General features: G+C 58.5%; 1 protein-coding gene across 3 annotated transcripts in view; it reads right to left on the reverse strand.

Moving 5' to 3' along the window:
• The window catches only part of Pxb (putative Hedgehog signaling attenuator pxb), a 171,410-nt gene extending 151,597 nt beyond the window's left edge, over positions 1-19,813 (reverse strand). For 2 of the 3 annotated variants that reach the window (XM_076309646.1, XM_076309644.1), the window contains exon 1: positions 19,703-19,801. The gene's annotated coding sequence lies outside the window, so the exon portion shown is untranslated. Of the gene's footprint in view, positions 1-19,702 lie in introns of all 3 variants that reach the window. The other variant, XM_076309645.1, reaches the window with a different exon arrangement.
• Between the last annotated feature and the right edge of the window lie 675 nt (positions 19,814-20,488).

Raw genomic sequence — 20,488 nt, forward strand, 5'->3', positions numbered from 1 at the left:
AGGAACGCGTCGGCGTTATCGGCTCGACGCAACGCCGGTGTTCCCTCGCGCGCGACCTTCGCCGACCGGCTAATGCGGATCCGAATTCGATTTTCCACGTAGCCTGCCCGATAATGCGGATACGCAGCCGTTAAACCAGAAGTGTTCGCGTTCCGTGTACCACGGCCCGATGGCCCAGCCTTCCGTACCTAACGCAATTAAAATGTGCATTACCGAGCCCGCTGCATTATGCGAGACTCGAATTCCCTCGGCGCGCGCCTCTTCCAACGCCGCGTCTCTCTTCCTTTTTCCGAAAATCGCCCAGCTCTCGATCCTCGGCGTCGCCTCGCGTCCCTCGTACACCTACGCCGTCTCCGCGTTCGCTCGACGCCGTGAATTAAATTTTTTTCCCTCCCTCGGTAATACCGCGTTACGCCCCGGGGTAGCGTTTAAGCGCGAAAGATACGCTCGCGTCGGGAAGCTCGAAGCGCGCGAAATTTATCGCCGCGAAACTAACCCTTCGTTGTCGTTACGGAGCAAGAAGCTCGCCAAAAGGGGAGAAGCCGTTCACGCTCGAAATCCCACGAATCGGCGTATCTTATCATCGGCACGCACACTTTGGTCCCCGTTCGATAGACTCGAAGCATCCGAGAGACGGGTCTCGGCCGAGTCTAACGCCGGTAGACGCGGTTAATGTTTCGCGAAAGAGGCATTAATTAAGACCCACCGGTCTAATCGCTTTTAATAAGGGCGAACGAGGCGAAAGCGGCTACGGGCGGAACCCGCGCGTCTTTATTATTCCCAGCCTCTGCGATAAGGACGGAGTTCGGATAACCGGGCTTTGTAACGGACCCCACCGTTCGAGACTCGTAACTTTCCTTATCGCGCGTAACCGTGACGCGTCGCGACGCAACCTTTACAGCGGAACGGTACGCCGCGTCGCGGCGTTATCCGCGTTTGATCGTCGGCCGGCCGCTCTCGTTCGAAAACGCGAACAACATCCAGTTTCGAGTAAGGATCGCTTCGATCCGGGTAGCTTTCGTCGCTAGGTGGATACCGGTTAGCGTAATTGCCACGGTGGGCGCGCTTTCTCGATCGAACGTTCGTTTGGCCTCACTCGAGGCGATTTCCGTTCGAATAACAAGGGTTTGCTCTCCAATAGCGACGACTATTGTCGTTTCTTATTTATTTTTTTTCCGTCTACTTCGCTTCGTTTCCCCGCTTGCTCCGTCGGTAGTTTTTAAGTCAACTTTGCGCAAACTTTTGCATGCCCCGTGGACGTCTCTTGGCCCGGTTCTCTCGGTCCTCGTCCGGTGCCTCGTTGTCCGAGCCTCGTTTCTCGAGCGTCCCGTGTGTCCCGGGGACACGTTTCTCGCTGCGCGAAAAAGGGGAAGACCCGGCTCGCCTCGTGCTCTTCCGAGGGCTGGCAATCCATCGTGCGAGTTCGCGCGCGGCCGCGGGACGCGTTCGTTCCAGATTTTCGATTCTTCGCCTCGTTTTCGCGCGGCGTTCCTCGCGAGACGAGGAAAATACGCTCGCTTGATTTCCGTTCGGCGCGTTCGGTGCAACGGCAACGTGCGCGCGCAAAAGGGAGATCGCGCGAGCGGCAGCTCGTTCGGGAAAAGTTCCGCGAAACTCGCTTCCGCGTCGTTCTCGCGCGATCTAACGGGACTTTGAGTACCTCCTCCGTGGGAAGGAAAAAGTTTCGCGGCAGATTTTTCGCCCGAATAACGTCACCTGCGCGACGAACCAACGAACCGACAAACTTCCACCTCGAGGAAATTCGCAACGGGAGAAACGCGCGAAACCCCGGCGAGTTTCCCTTTGTACGGTTTCCGCTCGAATCCGGGGAGAACCGCGAAAGGAAAAGAAACCGGTTCACCCCCGTCCGAGGATCCGAAAATAATTATTCTCGCTGGGAGAAATCGGGTAACGGCGAACGCGTCGTTATCTCGGCTTCTTTATCCCCGCCTTAACGGCTCTCGGCGAGGGAAACAAAGCGTTCGGAGGATTTAAAGAAGAGTTTACACTCCCGATACGCTTCGCCGGCCCTCGGGTTTTCGCTTTCGCGACCGGAGGCGCGCGGCCGACTTTGTCGGGGGAGTCGTCGAAAGAGGGTAAAGAGGAAACGAGAAAAACCTTTCCTCGCTGGTTGGGAAACAATTACGACGGTGAACGAGACGGTGCGCTTCTTTCCACGGATACGATGGAAGCTTTCAATTAGCGGGTTGCGGCGAAATCCCTTCGAGGGTATGGAACGGGCGAACGCGATCCCCGGCCTGGCCGGAACCTTCGAGAGAGCGTCGCACGGTTCCTCGTGTACGACGACCGTTAACTCTTCGCTGCTCGGACGTTATCTCCGTGTACACAGAGATGCCCGACGATACTCTTCTTCGGAACTCGCGAGCGGTACGATCGACCCTTTCCGAGCGAACGCATATTTGCGCGCGCACGTTTTCAATCCTCCTCGAAAGTTTGCGTTCGCGCGACCGTGACCGCGCAACGCTCCTTTCGTCCTCGAGAACGAAAACAATCGCGGAACGCGACTCGAGAGGCGTTACGCGGACCAACCTACAAAGGGAGGCGAATAAAATCTACCGGGCGCAATATCGCGACGCATCGATCGCTGGCCCGGGAGTAGATCCAATAAACCGCGCGACTGGATCGCCGCCAATCCAAAGTCTGCCCGGTCCTCCGCACCGGAGGACGCGGCTTCGATTTCTTCCGCGAACGATGCACTCCGAGAGATCGTATCGCTTCGGGAAAGAATCGGCCTCGTCGACGAGTTCGAAAAACGGTTCCCTTTCGGCGAGTAGACGGGATCGAATCAACGATTTCGCGCGACCCTCGTGGCGACAGCTGCGCGACCAATCGTTATCTCGCGGCGAGTCGAACGGGGCGCGCGAGGACGTACCCTTCCGTGTTTAAGTTGCCCGATTCGGCGTCCCCCTGTGCAAACACGCTTCTCCGTGGTAATCGGCATCGAAAACGTGAAAACCCGAGATAAGGATCCTCCTCGGCCGTGAATCATCGGTTCGACGGCTCCGTTCGTTCGATGCTTTCGTCCGTTGTCGCGATAACCGAAATTCGGGAGAGTAAATTTGAAAGCGGAACGACGGGTCGGCCCCGAGTACGCGCGTTCGCTCGCCAAAGTGGCAAAGTCCCGAAGCGAGTTCGCGGCGCGGTTTGCATAGCGCGCATACCCGTTTTCGCCGATAGGCTCCCGCTCGTAACCGACGCGTAACCGTTCTCGATACGCGAGCGTCTCTCCCGTGGGCGAAGCTATTGTTTCAAAGTCGATAAGTTAGCCCCCAGGGCCGGAAAGAAAGTACCGCCGCCGCGGCCGGAGGTAGGAGAGAGGGAGCGCCGCCGCATGGAAGCTTTCCAGAAACCACGATGCCACCTAAGGGATGACGGTCGGAGGAGGAAACGCGGTGTCGCAGGGACGCGCGAGGTTAGTCCGAGCTCGTACCGGGCTGTGTAGAAACATACGCCGGGGTATACAGCCGGAAGGTGTATCGCGTACCGCAACTATTTAGACGCTGCGCGGAACGCCGAGGTCGCGTACGCGCCGCACGGGAAAACGGTCCGCGCGTTATTGGGACGGTCGCGAGTTTAAAAGAAACTCGAACGGAGAAGAAGGTATCGAAAGGTAGCGGTGAGTTTTTTCGTTCGTTCGCGTAAAGAAGGTCGGAGAAGGTAGACGGGGTGAGTTTCGGCCGCGGCGAGGGTCGCGCGCGCGCGCGCGTGGCCGACATCGTCGTAGATCGAGCCAGACGGTGGCAAAGAAACCGAGGGCAGCGCGAGAAGGAAGGAAACCAGGGGCCTAGCGAGCCGCGAGACGATTTACGGCCTTTGGAAACAATGCGCCGCCGGCCGACAAAGGGTGCCACCGAAGCCTCCTTCTCCCCGAGGACGACGGCGAACTTGGCTCCAACCCTGGCCAACTTCGCGGTCGTTCCGACCCCTTCCCCTCGAGTCGTTGATTTTCCGTTTCCGTCCTCGCGTTTTGCCCGTCGGCTCGACCGGATCGAGGCCGAGAAGCTCTCTCGCCGCGAACCTCAACCCGTTCGACGCACGGTACCGCCGAGAACGGTCCAGCATCGGTTTCTCGATATCACGGAGAGGAAGCGGATCGCTGAATCGAATCGCGACCACGGATATCCCCCACGCGACGAGTTTTAAGGACCTCAAAGGACAGGATATTAAAATCTCTCGGTCGCGGAGCCGAGAAACGCAGTTTCGCGCGCAAAGTATCGTTACGAGGGCCTCGTGTTTCACGGAACAAGGTCTCGCGGTCCTCGAGACTCACGGTATCGCTCGATCCTTCCATCCTCGGTTTAATTTCGCCCCGCGGATCCGAGTCGCCTCGGACCGAGTTTCGCGTCAAATCGAGCGCAAAAATTTCGATTCGAAAGGAAGCTCGGCCTTCGTCTGCTCCTCGATCGCGTTTAATTCTCGACGGTGGACGATCGTCGACTCGTCGAAGGTCGAGAGAAATTCGATTCCGCGTTACGCTTTATCCCGGAGTCGAGAAGCTCCGGGTGATCGAGCTTCGCGGGAGTTTCTTCGTCGATTTCCAGGAAGATCGAGACCCGGTACGATAACGAAGCTACTTCGACGTTCGAGAATCTCTTTTTCCTACGGCGGTCGACGCCGGGTCCGAGAACCCGGAGCGAGGAAACCAGAGGGAGAAGATTATTCGAGAGGCGAACGGTTCCCCGATATCGTCTTAACGAGCGGTATATTTATAAAATAATTACTCGGTCGCTAAACGCTGTAGGCTATTTCTGAGCGAAACGAGGAAATCGCGGGGCTCTCTCTCTTCGTCGCGAGACCTTCTTCGAGACCGAGACAACGGGCATCGCGAAAGTACACCGGCGAAAGAACCGTTCGAAGGGAATACGCACGCTCCTAATTGCTCCTCCGGGGAGCCTCGAAAACGCGGTCGCGAATCGTCAACGTTCGAACCTGCCCGCGTCGATCGAATCGCCGCGACGTTCCGCGTTCGTAATTTCTCCGAGTAGCGGCAAGTCGTTTCCGAGTCGAGGAGCACCGCGGCGATCTAAATTCGTCGAGGCGAACGTCGAAACCGTCGGAAAGTTCGGCGTCGCGCGGAGAACGTAATTCGGAACGATTTAGCGGCCGGCGGTATCGTTCGACCGAGGAAGCCAGTCGAGCCGGAAACGAAAGATTTGCGAGCGACACCGATTCCTATCGCGAGCGTGGGCGTCGAGCTCGACGACGTCGACGAAGTCGACGACGAAGGTCGACCAGACACAGCCGCTGGAATCGATTATCGTTGCTCGCGGTAATCCGCGACGAGGACAGCCAACGAAATAACGCGAGCCACCGGCGTGACGCGACGACGCCTCCAGCCGGATACGAATTTAGCCGGACCGAAGAGGAATTCGAACGAAAACTCTCCTTCGAAGCGGCCCGCGTTTTCCCTTCTTCGCCGGTCGACGATTGCAGAGTCTCGAAAATATCGCGCGCAAATACCCCACCGTCGTTGTTCATTTACCGGCGTTAATTTCGCGGATTTTGCGGTCCGGTAAATCGTTTCGTCGTTGCGTTCGTATACCGTCGGGTAAGCGGGTCGAGGGTAGGTTTTCCGCGTCGTCTTCCGGGTATCGAGAAGATGGAAAGGCGGCCGATTATCGTCTCGGTTGCGAGCGTCGGAGCGTCGGAGCGTCGGAGCGTCTCGGAAGGCTCGCGACCGCAACGATAAACGGACGTCCGAGGGTGGCGGGTGGTGAAAACGCCGCGAACCCGGCCTGGAATTCCGAGAAGATAATTTTCCACGAGGCAACAATAGCGGGCCGAGAATTTCGCGGTTCGTCGGCAACGAGAGAAACGCCCGCGAACGGAGAGCCACCGAGCGAGCGACCGACCGAAAACATAACTCCGCCATTACGCGGCCGTATTAAGACAGACGCGTAAACAAAGGGTCGGAGTCGGTCGGGATGAATCGCGGCGGGATCCAAAAGGCTGTCGGTGCTCCCTCGGGAGACAGTGCCGAGTCATTAGGGAAGCCCGCGGAAACTCCCGCTCCGCACAATGCGCTCCTGCGAGGCGATATACGCGCCGCGACAGGATTCGTTCCGGGACGCGATCCTCGAGCGAGGAGCTCGCTCTCGAGAGCCCGAACCGAATACGTCGAAATTGGAACGCGGCTGCGGCTCGGAATTCGGCTCGTCTTCCGCTCGTTCCGCTCCGCTCCGCGAAAACGTTTCGTTCGCGATGGAGGTTCTCCTCGCGTCCGGCAAACGGAGAACTCTCGGCCGCGCGGCGAGAATCCTGATCGAATTATCGTTCTCCGTTATCGACTTTCGTCGACTGGCTCGATACGCCCGAACGAGATCTCCTCGGCGTTCGTTCGTTGCTCCGTTTCCCACCTCCGGCTCTCGTCCGACGACGGGCGGTCCTTCTTAGAGACAAGATCGCCCGTAACGAGAGAAAAGTGGCCGTAAGTGGTTTTCCTCGGTGAAACGACGGGGGTGTTTACGGCGAGGATCGAATCGAACCACCGGAGAAATTTTCGGTCGAGCCGAAGGCCCGCGTCGTCGACGAAACGGCGAGTTTCGCGGGCGACGCGTACCGAGGGAGGGAGAAATAAAGAGCGTCCTCGGTAAAGAGACGGGGCGAGCGAGCCAGAAACGGAAAAGCTCTTCGTACCTTTGTCGACGCGGCGCTTTGTCGGAAATGGTCGTTTCGCGTTGTTAACCGTGCCGAACGGGAGCAAAGACGAGAGAGAGGAACGAACCTCCGGCCTACGATCCGGACGGACGCGAGAGAAACGGAAACGGACCAACGGTGGAAGAAGGTGGGAAAAAGGGCCGAGACGGAAGACGGATAGAGCGAAAGCAAAAATGCCCGTTGGCCGTCGTACGCGTTCGGGCATTGAGTTTGCCCAACGGACTCTGCGCAAACATTACCCGTCGGAGTCTTTGTTCCAAACCGGAGATTTACGCCTGTTTCGCGTCGTTGCCCGGATTTATTCGCGCGCCCCCTTCGCCCTTTTCCCCTCTTCTCTCGCGTCGCGATATCCGCGCGAGCAACGCCGCGAACAAAGTAGACGCGAGCTCCGCGATAATCGAGCCGGGAGGGACGGAACGGACGAGGTTTCGCGATAGGCCAACTCGGCTCTCCACCGAAACTACCCTCGTAAACTACCCTTCGCGTCGCTCGCGAGTTTCGACCGTGGGAGCCGCTCGCGCGAAAACCCCTGCAACTCGAGAATCACGTCGTCTTCGAAACGCGCGAAAAATTTCCATCGAGCGACGAACGAACGACCGACCCAGCGAACGAGCGAACGAACGAACGTACGCATCGAGGCTTTTCGGTAGCACCGTGTATCGACCGTGCCGTCTCGGCCTCTAATTTTCGTTTATTACTACAGCCGGACCGTCCTCTATGTACATAGCTGCAAACTAGTTACCCACCGCGGCCCCGACGAAATTAATTTCTATTTTCGGGGACGGATCGAGGCCGAAATGAGCCGAATTTGCGGAGCGCGGCCCCGGGCGGTGCGTCGGAGCGTCGGTGCGACCGTCCGTCGGTTCGTCGGTTCGTCGGTTCGTCGGTTCGCCGGTTCGCCGAGCAGCGGGAGTTTGATTTTTGTCAAGTGCACCGACTGCGAACGGGAAGCCGGTGCCCGCGGGCGCCGGTGCACCGCGTAGGCGGAAAAATCGCCTCGAAACTGCGATCGTACGCGAACCGTCGAGCTCGACGAGGGCCTTTCGTGCGCCGTTACTCGCCATCCGAGCCGCTGGCAACGCGGATTAAAAAAAATACGCGTACACGCGCGCTCGATACGCGGAAAAAGAAGGACCGGTGGAAATAGCTTTGGAAGCGGCTCGGGTTTCCACCTCGATCCTTCTGTTTTTGTTTCCCCGTTGGTACGGGAAATTTAACGCGACGCGCTCCAACGCATCGGACTCTGCCGCGCGAAGTACCGATCCTCGTGATCGGAAATGATGGCCCGGCGAGTCTCTTTCGGTTTCGGGAGATCGCGTTTCCGCGTTATTTTCTCTACGAAAAACGGGAAACGCGCATCGAGCCTATTCAACCGGTGCCGAGGAAGGCTCGCTCGGGACGTCTTAAAATCTTGGTGGTTCGTCTGGAGTAATCGCGATCGCGTTCGCGACTCGTTTTCGTGGTGTTTTTGTCCGCGTGGTTGCCATGGTCGCGCACGCGTCTCGCAAAAGCTAAACTCGGTGAGCAACGACGCGACGCTAACACGGATATTAACGCAACCGTGCTCGCGGTGGCCGCGGTCGCGCGGGATATTCGAGCCCGAGCTCGTCGTCGTTTCCTCGAGAGCCGCGCGGTTTCTCCGTTCCTTCCGCTCTTTCGCGATCGCGAAAAGAGGATTCGCTCCCGGCGGTAGCCAATTTCGCCTCGTAATCGTCCTCGGCTCACCCGTTACGCTTCGCGGCCGCGCGAATTCCATTCTTCCGCGTACGCTTACCGCGTCGACGCTTCGAAACGAGTGGCACTCGTCCGCATGGTCGTGTCGCGAGCCCGGTGTAATTAGCCGTCTCTTTCGAGCGCTCTCCTCTTCTCGAGCGACCGAAACGCGCGCAGCGCCTCGTTTAATTTTACGTATTTTCGAGCATCGCGCGCGACGCCCGACACCGCGAAATCGAGCAATTTTGATTATTCGTTCGCGTCCGGACTCGCGGAGAAATCCGAACGGTGCGCGACGCCCGATTCCCGCCGGAAACGATCTAATTTTTGCGCAATCGCCATTCGAAATACGTTTCTCGCGATCGTTGGAAATTCGCGAACGCGGTTGCCCTCTTGTCCCCGTAACGGGCTTCGAATCGTCGTACTCGAGTTTTTACGCGCGAGGAGCCGATTCAAAGAGGAGACAGACGAATAGATGGGACGAACGTTGCGATCCGTTTGCCGGGCCCTCGATTCCGGATCCGGTGAACGCAAACCGAGCAACGACGCGACCAAACTGCTCGAAATAACGGGAAATCCCTGGACAAAAATCGTTACGGTTCTCCGCGCGAGAGGAGCCGATTAAACGGTTCGGCGGGCGAAGGGTCGCGACGCGGTGCGTTTTCCGCATAGATTTCGCGGAAAAAAAATCACGAGTCGATGATTCGGTGTTCGCGAAACGACGAATCGGTGGTTGTTGCCGGTATCGTCGACCGGCAACGCCGATATTCGTTCGCGCATTAGATTAATTGGCTCGGGGCGCCCCGTCCGAGGGGCACTATCAATTCGCGCCACCTTTCTGCGGATAATTCGCGGACGAGAATTTCGCGGCTGGCCAAACGAGTCGATAATTCGGACGTCGACGATCCGGGAATGCGGGATTAAACGCGCGGTGAAACGCGTGCGGGCCGCCTAGCCGCGGGCAAAGTAAAACGAAACCCGATACCGGCCCTGTGTCGTTCGCCATTGTTTCCATCCGTTCATTATCTTACATTTATTCATCGCCACCGCCGCATTATTATTGTTGTTATTGTTATTATTACGCGACGAATTGTTCGTCATTGCGCAAACGTTACGATAAATCCGCCATTGTGCCGCGCTCCCCCGCCGAGGCGATACAATGGCGCGAAATTTCTGGCGAAACGAAAATCGCGGGACGCGCGAACGCGATCGCTCGCGTTTCGCTCGATGAAAGCGGAACGGAACGGAACGCTCCGCGGAGAATTTTTCCGATCGGTGGTGTTTTTCGTAGGGTCGAACGCTTTCACCGTTTAACCGCGACGCCGAGCTCGGTTTCCAGCGAACCTCGCCGCCGCGGAATCACTTTCGTCCGTTCGCGGTCCGTGGCAACTGCCCTCGTCCGAGACCGATCGAACTCGTTCGAAGCCCCGTCTAATAGCGAACACCGATCCTCGTTCTCCTCCGCAGCTTCGAAAAACCGAGGACGACGAGCAACGGGACGTTGGAGAGGACCGTCGACGCGTTTTCGAGAGAAACGCGAGTCCTCGAGGCGTCTCGCGATCGTTCCGCGTAAACGGCGAGATTAAACCGTGCTCGAGATCCGGTAATGGCTCGGGGATGAAAAGTTGGAGGGTCCGAGCGCGAGTCGTCCGCGTCCGCGTCCGCGTCCGCGTTCGCAAAGTCGAAATTTAAAGTCTCCGAAGGCTCGGCCATCTCCGACTCCGGCGAGGAGAAAACTTCCCTGGCCGCTGCCCGGGATTAAGTTCGAACAAAAAGGATTCTTACGCTCGAACTTTGCCGGCGGAGGCGGCGAGGAAAAAAATTGAAGAAAATCGCGGGGAATTATTCCGTCGGGCATTAATTCCGTCCGATCGTCGTCCCGACTCGGATTCTCGCGGATTTACGATCGAGGCGCTCGAGAAGGTTCGAGCTCGCGCGAGCAATTTTTGCCCCGAAAGGGCAAGATTGGTCGCGGTTCGATCGCGTTGTTTCTCGTCAACGCGCGAGAATCACCCGGCGGTAATTATCGGGAGGCTCCCGATCGAAAAGCGGTCCCGAAAGAGCGAGCGAATTGGCCGGGAATCGAGGTCTCGTTAGTCCGCAATCGCGAGGTTCTCCGAGCTCCGGGTCGCGCGCGCCTTAATTTTCACCGAGCGAATCGCGAGTTTTCGTCGCGCCGCCCTCGCTTATCGATTACGGGGAAAGCCCGGTTCGAGGAGCCCGAACAAACGCTTCGGTCGCGTTTTCCGCGGTTGCACACGAGCGAGCGAGCGTAGCTCGCGATATCGAAGTCACCGGGCGGCGACCGAGGGGAAACGAAAGAATCAGCGTTCCCTCGTTCACCGGGGGAAACGCGTTACAAATGCAAACGCCGCTAAAAGGCATCTCGAAACGGTGCCGTTGGTTGAAACCGGCGCGCGGGAGGAGACCGAGTTAATTCGACCTCGTTACTGGCTAACCTAGCCGCGCGAGTTCGCGTTCGTTCACCCTCTTCGGTTTCGTTTCTCTCGACGACGCTCGCGTTTATCGAGCACCGTCCGAATTAAAATAAATTCTCGGGCTCGCGCGTTCGCAAACAATTCCTTCCGAGCGGAACCCGCTCGGTTTCCGTTCCCGGGGAAAAATCCCTCGTTTCGATGCGCTCGAGAGCGACGAAAGACGCGAGACGGACGATCGATAACGGATCGAGTCGTTTCGCGCGGAAACGTCGACGCGGTCGCCGCCGGTGGTTCGTCGGAAGGGGCGAAAAAGTTTCACCGTGAAAAGAAGAAAAAAGAATTCCCGAAGCGGCGAGAGCGCGGGCCTCGACGTTCCGAAACGAAGTACGCCGGAGCTATCCGCGTTCGAGCGGAAAGTATTTCTCGAATTCTTCCCCCGGTCGCCGAACGGAAGGGACGCCGGAAAATCTGGTCGAAAGTTACGGAGCTGGGTTTCGAGTGGCCGGTTCGAATTATCGCGAAATTCGCGCGACGCTCCCGACGCGGATCGGAAAAATGACGAAACTCTGGTACGAAATTCGCGTGCACCGATGCTCCGGCATTCGCGCGGCTAAAGTCGGGACGGAACGCGGTACGTCCGGTACGCGTCACGGTTGCTCGAACGTAAATTATTAACGGGTACGCGCGGCCGCGATAAAACCGGCGACCAAAGTCCGGTATCGGTTCGCGTCGGAGGAGGTTCACCGCCAACGAAAACAATTCCGGGCGTTTTTCGATCGGTCGGCGCTCGAGAATTCCTCGGGGTTCTTCGGCGACGTTTAATCCGCTCGATGGTCGTCGCGTGGTTTACGCGTCCGTTCGCGAGCGAAACGGAGCGAGCGTATCGAGTACGAAAAACGCGCAACCGAGATGTCCAGTGCCGCGATCGAAGCCAGCCACCATCTGCCGGCACTATTTTATAAATATTTATACGCGCGTCGTCCGATATATTTAGTCTCCTACCGAGCGGTTCCCGTAAAATCCCGGAACGAAGAGGCCCGATAGTTTTCCCCGCTCGCTCGCGGAGAAGATCCTCGCTATTTTTAGCGACGTTTCGACTTTTTTCCTCGAGACCCCCCCTCTTTCTCACGGTTCTTCGATCGCGGTTCGTCCCGGCGAAACGATCGAAACGAATTTTGGCGGACGGTCGACTCGATCGCCCTCACCCGATAAAAAGCGTGCTCTCGAGGGAGGGACGATCGCGGGACAGAGTCCGCGATTTCGAGTTTCGAAAGTTTCCCCGTTCCTCGGTTGACCCGATTCGGGCGTACGCGGAGTTTAACGAACGATCGCGGGAAAAAGCAAACACCTCCGTATCTCCGACGACGCGGTCGTAGAAAAGAACGATCTCGGAAGAGGAACGGAGCCATTAGGAGCCGTCGAGGGCCGTAAGAAACTCGCGGTAGCTCGGCTCCCGCGACTAGGAGACGCTCGAAAGGCTCGCGCGAACCCACACCCTCGCTCGGGAACCGACTCCATCCACGAGACCCGGGCCGAAGTTACCGCCGAGTTAGCGCGCGGCGGTTGCAACGATGAACTTGACTAAACTCCGGCCGCCGGAGTTGAACGCGATGCGAACGAACTCGATTAATTGCTCGGTCGAGTCACGAATTAGCGTGCGAACGAGAGACCCGGCACGGGGATGGACGCGAACCGAGCGGGCCGAGGGGAACGCCGACCCGACGGACCGGACGCCGAACCGACCGGGGGGGAACGACGATCGAATTGCCGAGAGAAGCCTCGCGGGAACTTTCGAACGGCCGCGTCGACGAACAAATCGATCGGGACGATTCTTCGCGGAAAGTTCGACGCGATTCGTTTCCTCGGGGAAACCGGGCCTCGAGAGCCGTTATTTTACCGAAGAGGGTAAATATTCGAGCGGCCGTAAGGCGCGGCTCGAGCGGTGCCCGGGGGAGGGAGGAGGAGACCCGACGCCCGACGAAAAACTCCATCTTCTCCGACGCGATATTATCGGCCGAAACTATTTTTTATCCGAACCGGCGGGGGGTCCAACGAGGGGGAAATCGTTCTCGTCTCGCGTTGATTGGTTCCGTTGCGATATCTCTCGACCCTACCTTTCGGTCCCCGGAGAAAACCGGATCGAGGAACGCGCGCCGTGCTCCCCTTCCGCGCCCTTTACCGCCGACTCTCGCCCGGTGACCAAACCTGCGCGGAAAACGCGAACGAGCGAGCTTCTCTCGCTCCTTTCGTTTCGAGTTCGTGAATTCCGTCCGAGGAATCGCGCGCGAGGGGACGGACGACTGGTCGTACTCCCGGCAACTTTGGCCCACCGCCTGTAAATTATTCGAGGCGTTGTTTTCCGGCAAAGATCGTTTTCCCTTTTCCGAGGCGCGTCGCTCGTCGCGGCGCAGGGAAGAAGGAGGCCGGCCGCGCTGCGGGGGAGAGAGAGCCCGAGCCGAAGAGGGTGTAAAAACCGTAGGGCTGACGGCGGGACGTCGACGACGGGGGGTGGGTAATCCAATGTTATTCTGCCTTTCAGTCAACGACACACTCCACCCCTCCGCGCGGGGCTCGAGTCGCGGAAAAGAGAGACGAGTTTACGCCCTGAAAAGCAACGTTCCGCCTGGCCGCCGCCACCGCCGCCACCGCGCGACGCTGAAATTCTAAGCGATATTAAAAACGGCCAAGCCGAGCTTCCGAGCGATCGATCCGCGTTCGGGAAAGCAACCTCGAAGTCGCCCTCGAGAAGAGGACCGGGAGAAGACGGAAGATTTCGGCGGTAGCGAGGAATCGCGCCGCGAACTAGACGGATTCTCGGTACTCGCGCGGAAACAGAGGGGTTGCGTCGCTCGCTCGACGAGGGACGGGTAATCCGATGCGATCGCGCGACGGCTGTTTTCGAAGGGGGACGCCGAGAGTCGTCGGGACGCTGACTGAATTTGCGCGCGGGAAAAGCCGCGTGCTTCCGAGTGGCCTACTCGAGATCGCTCCGAGGGAACGCCCGGAAAAAAGAGAAACGGGACGCGCTTCGACGAAAAAGAGACGACAGCGCGGGAGTCTCCCGGTGTGTTTGGTAGCCAGATGCGCGTACGTCGGATCCGAGCGGTTTGCTCGTCGTCCCGGAAGAAAACCGCCTCGAACGCGAAGCGTATCGTTTACCAACGACTCCGCGGGAACGCGGCTTCGAGGAACGAATCGCGCACCGATAAAGCGGCCGAGATCTCGTTCGAGCTCGAGGGACGCGATACCGCGCGATCGGAACGCACCGAGGATCCAACGCGCCTCGAGGAACGATCGGTTATCGCGCCACGCGACCGCGCGAACGGGCGAACACGCGCTCCTGCGCGATACCCGATAAACGATCGGACTACCGGGAATTCTCGCGTCGAGACGGCGATGGTCGACACCGCGATCAGCCCTAACCGATAACTCGCGATCGCTCGGCACGGGAACAACCTTTACGAAACGTCGATTCGTTGGCTATCGATTTTTACCGCGAATTTCGCGGTCGCGTTCGACCGGCAAAAAGAGCATCGAAAGTGAACGAAAGGACGCGGAGCAACGGAATTATTCGGCGGCTTTGATACCTCTTAATGCTTCCGAAAGGACCACCCGGCGAGATTAAAAAGAGGAGGAGGGCCACGCCGGCGTCGCTTATGTCGCTTAATTGCGCGTACCACCGCGTTAAAGAGAGTCTTTGACGAGGTCGATAATTACCGTCTGGGTGAGCGCGCGTACACCGTCGACGACGACGACGACGAGGACGAGGACGAGGACGACGACGACGACGCGAATTCGAGCATTTCAGCGTCGTTACTTTGATTATTTCCCAGGTTGGTGGATGCCCGCGGTTAATTTCACGTTCGTTAGTTCCCCAAGCACCGAGAGTAACGGGAAAGTTATTTACCGATTCGACGGGAAAGGCACGGGAACGTACGCGATACGTTACGTCCGCTCGATTTACGAAATTGTTTCGGCTTTTTCGGACGGTCGTCGGACGGTCCGCGGCCCGCGCCCCGCTCTCCGCTCTCCGCTCTCCGCTCTCCGCTCGCCGCGCACCGCGTCGCGCGCGATCGATTTTTTCCACCGCTCCGAAAAAGCGCGCGCTCCCGAAAATTGGAGCACAGGGTTTTCCTGGGACGCCGCGATTACTTTTTGCGCGGACGGGGAGCAAATCGCGTTATCCTTTTTCTCGCGAGCGAACGAAACTCTCGACCGCTGCGTTCCTCGGCCGATTCCGTCGGTCATCGACGATGCACCGCGAACATCGATATTCGAATTCTCGCGCGTTCTAGAAGCCGTTTTATCGCGTTATCCGCGCTCCTGGAATTCGTTCGACTCGGCGAGTAAGCGGATTCCTTCGGTTACCGGATCGCGATCGGGCGGGACGCGCGCCTCCTCCGGAAATCGCGCACCGTGAACAAACGGCCCGCGTTTCGATCGCGTCGAATCGAGGAATAAACGCCGAGGAGCGAAAACGTGGCGCAGGGTCGCGCCGGAAATAATCGGCTCGCGATTTACGGGGGTCCCCGAAGCGAACTCGCGAAAACGAGACTCGCGTCCCGTTTACGCGGCAACGAGTAAAACGCGGGCAGAAATCGAGCGGATCGTCCGCGGACAAAAGATCCGTCACGGCCCCCGGAACGGTTAATGGGCGTACGCTCGCGCGGCTTCGCTCGCGACGTTTACGGGTGATTTGCGCGCGATTGTTCGGTTACCGACCCGCGGCCGCGCTGCCGGTCTAATCGATGCGCCGAGCCAGACCTCGAATTTGCTCGACAAATATTTTCGAGCCGAGGAACGCACGCCCGATGGAAAAAGTCCCGCGAGCGGCGACTGCCTCCTTCGAAGTCTCGCGTCGATTCCGTCGATCGATCGCAGCCCGTGTAAACATATAAAATCGCGTATTATATACGGTAACGCAACGTTTCCGGGCTCATACATAGAGATGCGAGCGATTTCCATAGATATCGGTTTCGTATCGTCGTAGCGTGGTCTCGCGATATCGCGAAGCCATCGGGGGAGACGCGCGAGACGCGCGAGAGACGCGCGAGGATCTCGAAGTTGACCGGGACCCCCGTCGAGCGACAGATGTCGCGTCGGGGACCTTGTCGACCAACGCGGGAAACGTTATTATTTCCTTTTGATTCGATCGCGTCCCCGCGGAGAGGGTCGCGAGCTACTCGCCCCTCCGAGGGGAAGTATTTCGAAAAAACGACCGTCTCCCCTTTACCAGGGACGCGGACGTTTCCGACTCGTAAAAGCTCGACTCCGGGACGGGGACGGAGTTAACCGAGTTCGCGTCGAGCGAAGAATTCCGTCGGTAACGCGATTCGGGGAAGGAAACGGCCCCCTCGTTCCCGACTAAATCCTCGCGGAAGCAGAAGCCGGATGTTCTTCGGGCGAAGCCAGAAAATCGAGAACGTATATCGAGATAACAGGGCCGCGCCGAGTAATTTTCGGAAGTGGCGAGGATAGCGGAGAGGAAGGTAGTAGTTGGATAATACGATCGCGCGGACAATTTCCATAACTACCATTGTCTTTGCGCAATCGCGTTCGACGACGATGTCCCGCCTCCGTGCCGAGTTTCCGCCGCGATTCACCCTTCGACGAAGACGTCTCGAGGAGAGGCGTACCTCGACTCGAATCTCCGCAAAGTAAATAACTCCGTCACCCACCCCCTACCGCCCCGTGAGACGAAACGTCCTTATAAAATCGCGTCGAGCCGCGTAGCGCGGAATTACGCGCGACGCGATCGATCGCTCGGTAATCGCGACGAGGATCCCCGAAGCCTCGCGTGGTTAGACCTCGCCGATGGAAATTTCAGCCGCGAGGCCGAGACGAGTTGCGGTATAATTGTCCAAGGGGGTGTCGGCGAGCTAGGGCCGCGAAACACGGAGACGAGGGGGTGTCGTTCGCAGCTGCCGCGAACCAAGGATCGCTAAGGTACTCGCTCGTTCGTCAAGCTCGCGATCGCCGCGTTACTTTTGCCCGCGCTTCGACCGATAATCGATTACCAGCGATTACCAGGGAAACGAGCATCCGTCTTCCGGTAAAAACCGATACCGTAAACGCGAGATTCCGATCGGTGCCGATCGTCGAACCCGCCGACCGTGCGGAACACCTCCTCGAGGAGGAGCTCGATATCGTTTCGGACGCGCGATTTATTTTTACGCGCGGGGGCGGACAAAGTTCCCCGATCCCGCGTCGACGTTCGCGTCGCTCTGGGCGAGAAAAACGGAAAAAAGCATCGAACGTTTTGGACCGGGTCCAGAAAGTACTCGCGACGACGCGACGCGACGCGCTCGTAAACGTGGATATTTAGCGAAGCCTCGTGTATTTCTGCGAACGGCCGCCTCCGCGCGTATAAATTAAATCGACTCGTCGCCGGCCGCCGGCCGCCGGCCGCCGGCCACCGCTCGCTAAATAATACTTAGCACCGGATTAACGCGCGGTCTTTGCCCGAGAGCCGAGAGCCGAGAGCCCTCGAGCGTTCTCGTCGCGGACGGGCTCCTATTTCACGCGGGACGACCGACCGTCGCGAAGACGTACGCGCGAATTTCGCCACCCGCTCGAGAAAGAAACGCCGGATTTACGGGCTCGACGCCCGCTGGGAAAATAAACACGGGAGTATTTCATCGCGGAGACTCTCGCGAACGAGCGTACTCGCGTTCGGTCGCGCGGATCGGGTTTACTCGGGAGAGATGCTTCGACGCCTCGGCCCTCCGACTTTGGCCCCGATCGACGGATCGCGCGCGGAACTCTCGAGCGCGAGTCGCCCGATGGAACGTAGGAAATAATTTCGAAGCGAGACGACTCGAGAGGAGCCGGGCCGTCGGGCTCGACGCCAAGAGGCCAGGACACGAGTGCAGAAAGGACCAAAGGCGAGAAAAGTCGACTCGCGGCAAGGAAAGGGGCCGGACGAACCCGTTTCGGGCCACGGAGAGTCAAAGTTTCCTCGGTGACGATCGGGCCGTCGCGGCTCCCTCGATGGAACCGGGGAAGGAGCATTTTACGATAAAACTGCTCGGATCCAATTTATCCGACGCGAGCCGCTGGAAGAACTGGGTCGTTTCCGGGCTATCGTTCCCTCCCAGTTTTCCATCGAGGTTTCCTCTCGTAGCTACGCTCCGGCACCCGGCGCGTTTCCATCGCCGCTTCCGAGCGGACGGACGGATATATTCCGCGACCGGTTTTCGGCTAATGGTAGACACCGCGCCGCGCCGGTTTCCAGCTTCCATCACGGGACATTTACCCCGTTGCCGTCCAAACAACTCTCCCGTCGGATCGAACCCGTAACCGAAGCGAAAGCTTTCGCTCTTCGGTCCCTCTTCCTTCCACCGCCATTCCTTTACCCAGTAGCTGTCCTCGGACCTCGCAGGACTTTCGCGATCGCCGAACCGTCGACGCTCGGACGATTATCTATCGTCGCAACGTGCACTCCGAGATATCTCGTGGTCCCGATCTCTCGAGACGCCTCTTTAAAGATACGCGCGACTCGGTTCCGCGAATGGAACTTCTTTCGCGACGATCCGGGTGGAAGCGTTCCGCCGAGAGCGGACGTCGTTCCCGATAGAAGAAATCTAATTAATTCTTTTCTCTTCCCGGAGCGTTAAAAAGCCTCGCGGGTGCCTTAACGAGAAGGATCGGCGATAAAGCGATGATTTATGCGGCAAGTTGGCGGCGCTGCTCGATCCGCGTCCGCAAAGTCCGCGCGGCCGTATTAAATAACGACGCCAACGGTAGGAAGCGACCGTGACGTTGACTAATATCGGCCGCGGGAAGCTTTTGATTAAGGGCTCCTTTACACCTTCGCGCGACCTCCGGGAGGATCAACGGCCCCGCGAACGGAACGACCGGCCGACGAGAGTCAGAGACCGCGAGGATAACCGACCGGGAAACGATTACTTCGTAGATCTCGCGCGAGATCGAAGATACTTTTACGCTCGGCGATCACCCTCTTCGGCGAGGGTATCGTTTCGACGGCACGCGCGTCCTCGGACCACCGCTGATCAATCGTCTTCCCGGTTACCGAGGGAACGCGTCGTCGACAGGGGATAAACAATTATCGAGCGGTCTAACGAGCAAACGACGCCCGGGATACGCTTTCGCGCGTATTTCCGTCGTCGTTCCCGTCGGAGAGACGCGAATCGATTCGAAGCGCGTCGAATCGATACGCGTTCGAAGATGGCTCCAATTTTCGCGGGTCTCGGATACGCGGGAGCTGCGCAATTCCGGTTCGCCGAACGGAGATAAGCCGAAACGTACGAGGCGGTTTTCTCGGCCGGCGTAACGAGCGAGGACACGGGCTCCTTGATAACCCGCTCGAACCGTCCCCCTCGTTCCTCCGCTCCGTCTCGGTTTCTCCGCGGTCGGGTCTCTTCTTCCGTCCTCGCCGGTCCCCGTCGCGCGATGGACGCAGGTGCACCGGAATTGCTCGACCGAGTGGCACAATCTGAGCCTCCCCGAGGCTTTACGAGCGGCTAAAGCCCGGCTTCCGACGCCGGGAGCGTAAGGTTACCCGACCACTCGGGGGAGATTCGATAACCTCTTTCGAGCGACATCGGTGACGAAATAATTAATCGCCTCGACCCGAACGAGGAGAAGGAGGTTCGAGCTTCTCCCTTATTTTACGAAGCGCGATTCGCGATAGGATTCCTGCATCCTCGCGCGGCCCGACGCGACCTTGAACGATCTCGGAGGAAGAAATTTTCGGAAAAATTCGTCCAAGTTCGAGGGAAAGAACGACGCAGAGTTATCGCGCGTTAAACGATGAACCGAGAAATTCCACCGAGACGGGTGGAACCGTCCCTGTCACCGGTTTCTTATCTTCGAGTCGGTTAACGAAGCTACGATCTGGCGACGGCACTCACCTTTCGATCCTGAACGGAAGCTCCGTTTGTCACGAGTGCGCAGCCAGCATTCTTCGTCCCGTGGTCGCGCGTCCACTTTTCCTCTCGGTCGGTCCCGTCCGCTCGAACGCGAAGCTTCGAGTTCGGGATCCCTGTTTTCGCGGAAAGCCAGCGTTCTTCTCCCCCGGCGCGAGCTCTTCCTCGTTCGAGTCTTCTCGATGTCTGACTAGTCTCGTCCCGCGATTTTCGTCCACCGTTGCGGCGCGAATGGGCACCGTCGACTCGATACCGTATCGGCGAGCATGCTTCGTTCCGAGGTCCTCGTCCGCTCGACGATCTCGCCGGCCGATCGCTCGCGAGCGTACGAATCGGCGAACTCGGCGCAAGAAGGATCGGGCTCGAGCGACGCGTTCTCTCGGCTAGGTCGTCGATCGATCCTCGTTACGCGCCACCTCGATCCTCGTTCTCGTTCTCGTCTCGACTTCGTTGCTCGAAGCCGGAATCGTCCAACCTTTCGCGTATCTTTCCCTCTCTCCGGCTCTCGGACGATTACGGCGATTTTATTGTCCGGACGAGCTCGAATCGAAGCACCGTGGTCGGACGATCGGCCGATGTCCGATAAGGCGCTAATGCGCTAATTGGCAAACGGAGCCCGCGTATCCTATCCCGCGAGTTAATTATATTTAATCGTCGGGCCATTAATCGCGTCTTTAATTACCGCCGCGAGATACGTAGGCCGCGGATACTCGGGCGTCGAGAGCTCGATCGGGGGTCGATTATCGGCGAGCACGTTTCGTCGAACCTTTC

Source organism: Ptiloglossa arizonensis, chromosome 4 (genome assembly GCF_051014685.1).
Source record: "Ptiloglossa arizonensis isolate GNS036 chromosome 4, iyPtiAriz1_principal, whole genome shotgun sequence".
Classification (NCBI taxonomy): Eukaryota; Metazoa; Arthropoda; class Insecta; order Hymenoptera; family Colletidae; genus Ptiloglossa; species Ptiloglossa arizonensis.